This window comes from Marmota marmota, unplaced genomic scaffold (assembly GCF_001458135.2).
Source record: "Marmota marmota marmota unplaced genomic scaffold, marMar, whole genome shotgun sequence".
In the NCBI taxonomy this organism is placed as follows: Eukaryota; Metazoa; Chordata; class Mammalia; order Rodentia; family Sciuridae; genus Marmota; species Marmota marmota.
In genome coordinates, this window is record NW_026000076.1 from 8167224 (window position 1) to 8177271 (window position 10048).

Sequence of the window (10048 nt, forward strand, 5' to 3'; positions counted from 1 at the left end):
GGCTGGCAGAAACTGCAGCGCTGTATCCCTGCGTCGCTATCTCCTCGTTTCCCAGCGCGCGCTGCAGACTCTAGCCGCGGGGCGATTTGCTGAATAAGCAGTGTTACCCTCCGTGCGACAAACCTCTCGCGTTTGAGTCCCCGTAGCCGATCCTCGTGCGATGGAAATCCTTCCTCCAGGTTCCGGAGCACCCCACTATTGCTGGAAATTCCTAACAAGATATCTTTTAGCCGTCCTGACTTGTCATACTCCCACACAGTGAAGCAGCACACGGGGGCAATGCACTCCCCTCGCCGCCATCTTCCTTCTCCTCAAGCCTCTCTGAGTACTTAATTTTATGATAGAAAAAAAATTGGGGGGACAAGGACACAACATGACTACTATGTGTGTGTGTGTGTGTGTGTGTGTGTGTGTGTGTGCATGCTGGGCAAGAGAGGAGGTCTGGAACCTGGGAGATTGGGTCCAGGGAGGCAGGGGCACCAAAATCAATCTAGACATTCATGGCTTTGCCTGGAATCTAGGGTTGTCCTGAGAGGTGAAGCAGATGCCATTTGAAATGGAGGAATTCCTGATAAAAAGTACCTTCTTATTCTCATTCAGTTCCTGGGAATCTACCATCAAGACTTCCTTCCAATCTGGTTACTGATTCAAGACAGATGCTTCTGAGAGGAGTAATCTATTTGAGAATAAGAGATTAGTTACCTGAGGATGAGGACAGGGAAGAATTTGCCTCTTGATGTCAACAGAATTTAGAAAAAGACCAGAAACCACCCAAACATACTCCACTCTTCACAATCAACTGCTCATGAAAGAAGTTCTAAGGGCTCCTTCTACTGCTCTCTCACCTTAGTGCTCATCACCATGATAATCATTTAACTACTCTCTCAGGGTGCCTATGCAAGGTCACCCTCAGCAGTGCTCAAAAATGCATGGATGAATGAAGGGATAGTCCTAGTTTGTCTCTGTCTCCAAGTTTTGACCCAGGCAATCCATTCACCAGCAGGCTGGAATCCTAATGATCCTCTTAAAGCCCAGGTTTGATCTATTTAAAGTCCTTTGTGCCTTCTTGTTACTGACAGGATTAAGTCCAAACAGTTTAGCTTGTGTTTTAGACATCTTTGTGTTGCCATGATTTAAAGATCCGAAGAGAACAGCTTTGAGGAGCAAAAGTTGATTTTGGCTCATGGTTTCAGAGGTTCATTCCACAGCAGGTGGACTCCATAGTTCTGGGCCCAGGTGAGACAGAACATGATGGCAGAAGGATCCAATGGAGGGAAGCAGTTTAGGACATGGCAATCAGGAAGCAGAGGGAGAAATATGCTCTCCACGGACAAAATATAAACACTAAAAGCATACTCCTAGTGACGTACTTCTTCCAGTCACACCCTACCTGCCTACATTTACCACCAAGTTAATCCATATCAGTGGGATTAATCCACAGATTTGGTTACACCTCTCATAATCTATCATTTCTCCTTTGAAAATTCTTGCATTGTCTCACACAAGAGCCTTTGGGGGGGGGCACCTCATATCTAAACCATAACAGCTTGGAAATCAGTGCCCTTGATCCAACTCCTGTGCCTTCCCACAAAACCCCATGGGTGCAGGTGCATATTGGCATCCTGCCTCCCTAGACTTCCTCCAAGCATATTGAATTAGTTTTAAGTCCTTGACACCTGAGATGTCTTAAACTACACCTTGCCTAAGTTGTTTCTTCCTGGAACACTCCCTGTGCAATCCTATATCCACTTGGTAAACATTTGTGTGTCCTTTCAAGATCAGTCTACATGACTTCTCCTCAGTATAGCCTACCACAAGCTTCTAAATCAAGGTGCCAATCTCTTCCTGTACCTTTCCTTTATCTAGCTTTTTAAAAACAGTACCTGGCACAAATGAAGAGCATTCATTTGTGGACATGACTAGATGGTCACGTTTCTGAAAAGTAGGACCACATATATCTTTTTCTTCATTATACCTTCATACCAGGCATCTATTAGGCTCTTAACAAATAGTTAATTGGGAATTTAGTCTGAGACTGCTTAAGGCAAGTTCCCTTCTCTCTTTTTTCAAGAATAGTCCTGGATATAGCTTTATCTCGGTTACTTTTTTTTGTAAAGTAAGAGCATAATGATAACTATGAGTCTTTTTAAAATGGCTTAAACATGTAGTTCAAAGTGAAATGTTAAAGAGCCATCCACTTCTACTGTCTGCCTCTAGAAACATCCTATATCCCATGTCCAGTGCCCAGGAGGATGCAGAGGGTACCTGTGCATTCCCCTCTACAGTTTGTTTCTCTTACAAGATATTCTCTCTGATATTTCATTTGATTCTGGCTCTGAAGAGGCACTGCAAAGACACACAGTTGCTGTGAAGATCCTACCATGTCATCATTTTTGTGTACCTTTATTTGAGAGGCTTCTGTTTGCTATTTGCCAGAGATATTTCCAAGTGGGCTTTCTTGTGGTGTAAGTTCAGCTTATTATCTGGTCCACAGTCCATTGACTTTATAGACATAATTATTTCCTAAAGCTGCCCAGTGAAGTCTCCCCAGAATTCAAGCTGTATCTTTGAAGATAGCAGCAAGTTTCCCTTTCTCCTTTGGGATCCTGAGAAGCCAGTAGGCTGGCTTCACTGAGACCTTCATGTTCTAATGCCTCTTTAGGAAGGAGTCCTTGCTCTCTATTCATGGAGACAGTCAGCTTTTCAAATGGAAAATTGGGGCAAAACAAATTCCACTGGGTAAATAAATGTTGGCAGCCACTGCTTTCAGCCTTGTTTCTGGGAATGAAGTTACCAAAGAGAGAAGATTTTCAGCTACCTAATCAAGCCTTGTGCCAGGAGCCTTGTGTCGCTGCCTCCTGGCTGATTTCTGCAAAACCCTGTTTTTTCATCCTGAACTACTAGTACAGCCTGTGCTTCAGTGAGCAGCCAGTGCCTTTCCCATTGGCATGGAGTGACATTATCAAGGGTCAAGTTTTAAAGGCCAGATAATACCTCAATCTTGAAAGTTGCTGAGGCACTGAGTCAAGGCCCCAAACATGGGATTAGAGTTCAAACCACCTTTTGGTTTGGATTTTACATTTCTTTGGTCGTGTGTTGCCAATTATGATAGAGGATTCCCGACTCAGCTATGTCCTCTTAAGTGAATATGCCTATTACTCTCTTGGTTATTTAATAGGCTGCAGACATTTGGCAAAAACAAAGGGTTTATTTGAAATATTTCTTCACAGGAAAAATACAGTGAAATTGTATGCATACATTCTTCTTATCAGCTGGCCTGAGCACAGCAAGGTTTTGTTTGAGAGAAATTTAACTTCGATGCAGTTGCCAAATATTTAATACTTTAAAGAGGAAGTTCTAAAATTTAATAGTTGATTTTATTATTACTCTTTGAATGTAATTAACTAGGGATGCACTTTAAACTGCTTTATTCTGGCTATTGAAATGGATTTTATGGTTTACACTGGGGAAAAAAAATTCTGTCAGACCATGGGCCTCTCCCTTGGTGCACATTATTAGAGTCTCTTTAGAGACAAGCAAGCAATTTTGCTGTCACTGGTCTTGTTCAAATAGAGTATGTTTATCTATGCAATTCTCTTGGGAAAGGGTGTCAAAAAAGGATCACCAGTTAGCAGCTGACATAGCTCCTGCTTACACGTTGAAAAAGCTCCTCAAATAGCAAATGAACACATATATTTCATTTTTTATGTGGCTGATAAAATGTTATATCATTGAGTCAAAAGAACATATTTGTTCCATCTAAGTTGACTTTAGAACTTAGCTCTCACTTCTAATACAAAGGAGGGCCTTGTGGCTCAACAGAGGATGCTCTGCAGAAGCCAGCTAGTACTTGAGAAAAATTGGGTCTTTCAGCATTATGCACCCATTATTTAATGGACTGTCGACCTATCCATGAGCAATTATCTAGTATTGAAGTACCAAGTGGGCTACAGAGAAAACTAAAGCTTTCAGGATGCTTAGTTTAACTTGCATATTGTTTTATTTCGAAAACTGAATCCTCATTTGATTGTTCTATTATATCAAAGCATGCACTCATTCACTTTTTTTGACAAAAAAAATTGAACAACAAACAACAAATATGTAGCAAGTATTAGTCTGGGCTCCTGCAAATGCAAATGGGTGTACAAAATATACAAGGTGCCTGCCCACAAGAAATTTATAATCTGGTGTAGATGTAAAACAAGAAAATCTAATCACAGTATGTTTCCATACACTCCCCTGCTCACTCCCCTGCTCTGCTAGCTGTGCCCACCAGTCCACACCCACCATGGCCACCATTCAGCAGCTCAGAGGTAATTGGCACTTGGTGGAGAGCAAAAGTTTTGATGGATACATGAAGGAAATGGGGTAAAACTAACTCTGAAAAAAAAAAAAAGAGGGAGTGGAAGGGAGAAGTGGCCAAACCAAGTTGTGTTAACTACCACTTTTTAAAAACTGCCTCATCATAAAAACTGAGAGCACTTTGGAAAAAAGTCAGTTTTCTTGTACCCTGGGAGAGAAGTTTGAAGAAACTACAGTTGATGACAAAAAAACTCTGTAACTCTTACAGATAGCAAGCACATCAGGGGTAGAATGGAGAGGAAAGCACAATAATAAGAAAATTGAAAGATGGAAAATTAGTGGTGGACTGCATCATGAACAATGTCACCTGTGCTCAGTTTATGAAGAAGTAGAAAAAAAATTCCATTATCACTTTGAACAGGCATTAGCTATTGAAAGTGAACAAGCATAGTCCAATGAGCAAATCTCTTAACTGTTTCGTTATTGTATTCAAGGATCTTTATCACAAATATTTTACATGCAAATATTTTAAATGTTGGTTTAATTAGGATCATCCCTTTTCTTAGTAAAAAAAAAATTTAATGACTTAACCCCAAATTTGGAAAATGCTATGAAGAAAGAGCTTGAGTGTTGAACTCAGAAAACCTCGGTCTCAGTTTTCTCATCTATAAAAGGTATAAAATGTAACTGATAAGAATTACTTAAGAATCTGAAGATTAAATGAAACAAGAGAATGTAGATAAATGTCTTAATGCAGTTCTCAGTTTGAGGGAAGAAATCAGTCATATAATTGAAAACATGAAGAGGATCCACAGTATGTTTGTTGGTGACTTTAAAATTGGGACAAGAGTTCCCCAGAGCGCAAGTTCAGTTTTGTTTTTGCAGAGCTGGGGATGGAACCCAGGGCCTTGTATATGTAGGCAAGCACTCCACTGAGCTGCATACCCACAGCCCTCAGTCTTGAGGTAACATCACACAGAACAGGGACTAATCATTTCTGTCATTTATTTAGAAGAGTAAGCATGATGGCTTCCAAATAGTTTCTCCTACAGTATTTTGTATGTAAATTCTTTCAGCTGCTTTGAATGGCACAGTTGTTCTTGGGGTCTTTTTGGTGGAAATTCATCTTCTCACTTTAGTTTTATTGAAAGTTTAGATTATTTTATAAAGCATCTAGATTGTTAGGGATTTTTTATTTTGTTTTTTTGCCTTCTGAGATCTGGAGAAATCCCAGACTTTGCATATTCTACTTAGTAGATAAAATGGTCAATTTTATGTGTCAGCTTGACTGGAAGTTGCTCAGATAGCTGGCAAAACATTTCTAGGTGTGTCTGTGGAAATGTCTCTGGAAGAGCCAAGTATTTGAATTAGTAGACTGAGTAAACAAGATCACCCTTAACAACACAGGTGGTCCTTATGCATCTATTGAGAGCCTGAATGAAACAAACAAACAAACAAAAAGCAGAGGAAGGAAAAATTTGATTCCTCTGAGCTAAAATATCCATTTTCTCTTGCCCTTAGACACTGGCACTTCTGGTTTTTGGGTTTTAGGACTCAGACCAGGACTTAAGCCATCAGCTTCCCTGGTTCTTAGGCCTTTGGACTTGGATCTCCGGCCTCAGAATCAATGACTGACTGACACCACTGGCTTTCTTGGGCTCCAGCTTTCAGATTGCAGATCATGAAACTTCTTGGCCTCCATAATCTCATGAGCTTTTTCCCATAATTTCTCCCCACCCTCTCTCCATCCTATTGGTTCTATTTCTCTAAAGAACAGTGACTAGTAAGCTAGAAATCCTCAAACAGCCCTGTGAGGTGAATATTACCATTTGCATTTTTTTAAAAATGAAGAAATAAAAGCTTGAGGAGGTTAAGTAGCTTTCCCAAGGTTAAAAAGCTACGTCTGGGTACAGTGGTGTATGCCTGTAATCCCAGCAACTCAAGAGGCTGAGGCAGGAAGATTGAGAGTTCAAAGCTAGCCTCAGAAATTTTGTGAGGTCCTGTTTTGGTGCCAACACCATTCTGTTTTCGTTACTATTGCTCTGTAGTATATATAGTTTAAGGTCTGGTGTAGTGATGCCACCTGCTTCACTCTTCCTGCTAAAGATTGCTTTAGCTATTCTGGGTCTCTTATTTTTCCAGATGAATTTCATGATTGCCTTTTCTATTTCTATGAGGAATGTCATTGGGATTTTGATTGGAATTGCATTAAATCTGTACCAGTGCTTTTGGAAGTATGGTCATTTTGACAATATTAATTCTTCCTATCCAAGACCAAGGTATATCTTTCCATCTTCTAAGGTCTTCTTTGACTTCTTTCTTTAGGGTTCTGTAATTTTCATTATATAAATCTTTTACCTCTTTCGTTAAGTTGATTCCCAAGTATTTTATTTTTTCTTTTGAGGCTATTGTAAATGGAGTAGTTTTCCTCATTTTCCTTTCAGAGAATTTGTCACTGATATACAGAAATGCCTTTGATTTATGGGTCTTGATTTTACATCCTGCTACTTTGCTGAATTCATTTAGTAGTTCTAGAAGTTTTCTGGTGGAACTTTTAGGTCTTCTAGGTACAGAATCATATCATCAGCAAATTTGAGTTCTTTTCCTATGTGTATCCCTTTAATTTCTTTCGTCTAATTGCTCTGGCTACTGTTTCAAGAACTATGTTAAATAGAAGTGGTGAAAGAGGGTATCCCTGTCTTATTCCAGTTTTTAGAGGGAATTCCTTCACTTTTTCTCCATTTAGAATGATGTTAGCCTGGGGCTTAGCATAAATAGCCTTTATCATGTTGAGATATGTTCCTGTTATCCCTAATTTTTCTATTGCTTTGAACATAAAGGGGTGCTGTATTTTTGTCAAATGCTTTTTCTGCATCTATTGAGATGATCTATAATTCTTATCTTTAAGTCTATTGATGTGATGCATTACATTTATTGGTTTCTGTATATTGAACCAATCTTGTATCCCTGGGATGAATTCCACTTGATCATGGTGCACAATCTCTTTGATGTTTTTGTATTCAATTTGCCAGAATTTTATTGAGAATTTTTCATCAGTGGTACAGAATAGAGGACACAGAGACTAACCCACAAAATAATAATTATCTTAAATTAGACAAAGGTGCCAAAAACATGCATTGGAGAAAAGATAGCCTCTTCAACAAATGGTGCTGGGAAAACTGGAAATCCTTATGCAACAAAATGAAATTAAACCCCTGTCTCTCACCATGCACAAACTCAACTAAAAAATGGATCAATGGACTTAGGAATACAATCAGAGACCCTGCATCTAATAGAAGAAAAAGTAGGCCCTAATCTCCACATGTCAGATTAGGCCCCAACTTCCTTAATAAGACTCCTTTGGTGCAAGAATTAAAATCTAGAATCAAAAATGGATGGGCTCAAAAATTTTCTTCTCAGCAAAAGAAACAATCTGTGAACTACATCTTGGGAGCAAATCTTTACCCCTTACACATCAGATAGAACACTAATCTCTAGAGTATATAAAGAACTCAAAAAGTTAAACACCAAAAAAACAAATAACCCAATCAATAAATGGGCCAAGGACCTGAACAGACACTTCTCAGAAGAGGATATACAATTAATCAACAAATATATGAAAAAATGTTCATCATCACTAGCAATTAGAGAAATGCAAATCAAAACTACTCTAAGATTTCATCTCACACCAGTCAGAATGGCAGCTATTATGAAGACAAACAACAATATGTGTCGGCGAAGATGTGGGGGAAAAGGTACACTCATACATTGCTGGTAGGACTGCAAATTAGTCAGCCAATATGGAAAGCAGTATGGAGATTTCTTGGAAAATTGGGAATGGAACCACCATTTGACCCAGCTATCCCTCTTCTCGGGCTACACCCAAAGGACTTAAAAACAGCATACTATCGTTTATCTGTTTATGTAATTCATTTTCAATGTGTTCTTTCACTGTTTGAATTTGCTGTCTCATATCCTGTGGCATTTATACACCATGGAGTATTACACAGCACTAAAAAATGACAAAATCATGGAATTTGCAGGGAAATGATGGCACTAGAGCAGATTATGCTAAGTGAAGCTAGCCAATCCCTAAAAAACAAATGCCAAATGTCTTCTCTGATATAATGAGAGCAACTAAGAACAGAGCAGGGAGGAAGAGCAGGAGGAAAAGATTAACATTAAACAGAGACATGGGGTGGGAGGGAAAGGGAGAGAAAAGGGATATTGCATGGAAATGGAAGGAGACCCTCATTGTTATACAAAATTACATATAAGAGGTTGTGAGGGGAATGGGAAAATAAACAAGGAGAGAAATGAATTACAGTAGATGGGGTAGAGAGAGAAGATGGGAGGGGAGGGGAGGGGGGATAGTTGAGGATAGGAAAGGTAGCAGAATACAACAGTCACTAATATGGCATTATGTAAAAATGTGGATGTGTAACCGATGTAATTCTGCAATCTGTATTTGGGGTAAAAATGGGAGTTCATAACCCACTTGAATCTAATGTATGAAATATGATATGTCAAGAGCTTTGTAATGTTTTGAACAACGAATAAAAAAAATTAAAAAAAAAACCAAAAACAAACAGCATACTACAGGGACACAGCCACATCAATGTTTATAGCACACAATTCACAATAGCTAAATTGTGGAACCAACATAGATACCCTTCAATAGATGAATGGATAAAAAATGTGGCATATATACACAATGGAATATTACTCAGCAATAAAAGAGAATAAAGTCATGGTATTTGTAGGTAAATGGATGGAGTTAAAGAAGATAATGATAAGTGAAGTTAGTCAATCCCCAAAAACCAAATGCTGAATGTTTTCTCTCATATAAGGAGGTTGATTCATAGTGGGGTAGGGAGAGGGAGCATGGGAGGAATAGATGAACTCTAGATAGGGCAGAGGGATTGGAGGGGAAGGGAGGGGGCATGGGGTTAGAAATGATGGTGGAATGTGATGATCATTATTATCCAAAGTACATGTATAAAGACATGAATTAGTGTGAATATACTTTGTGTACAACCAGAGATATGAAAAATTGTGCTCTATATGTGTAATAAGAATTGTAATGCATTCCACTGTCACATATAAATTAAAAAAAATAAAAAAAGAATGAAATTTTGTGAGGTCCAAAGCAACTTAGCATGACTGTCACAAAACAAAAAATAAAAAAGGACTGGGGATTTGGCTCAGTGGTTACCCATTAATTGGGTGCCTGCTGTGTTGTAGATTTTTGCTTGGGAGACACCCGGTAAAGGAGACAGATGTGGGAAGAGCAGATATTTTTAAATATGTAATTAGAAATGTGAGGTTGTTGTGAAAGAGAGACAGGAGAGTGGGAGCTTGTGCTAGGGGGACATAAAATTGAAGACTTCTGTGAAGAATACCATTGTGACCCAAAGAGTCGGGTAGGCAAAGGATGTTGGGGTATATGGTCATTGGTTTGGGGACAGGGTGGTCTAGGCAGATGAAACAGGATACACAAAAGACCAAAGGCAGAAAAGAACATGATATGTCTTTGAGCAACTGCACAAAGCAATTGTACATTTAAAGATCAAGGGGGACTGCCACACGATGAAGATGAAGAGGAAGGGAAGGGACCAAATGCCATAGCGCTGAGAGGCTTTTTGGACTATGAATTTTATGCTGGTATCAATAAGAAGTCAATAAAGAACTTTAGGCTAGGAAGTAATTTAACCATACTTAATTTTTTAAAAAAAACAAGATCAGG

At 39.0% G+C, this 10048-nt stretch overlaps 1 pseudogene; it reads left to right on the forward strand.

Annotated features, from left to right (window-relative positions):
* Nucleotides 1-4288: 4288 nt before the first annotated feature.
* LOC125620136 lies at nucleotides 4289-4694 on the forward strand (annotated as a pseudogene).
* The last annotated feature ends 5354 nt before the right edge of the window (nucleotides 4695-10048 follow it).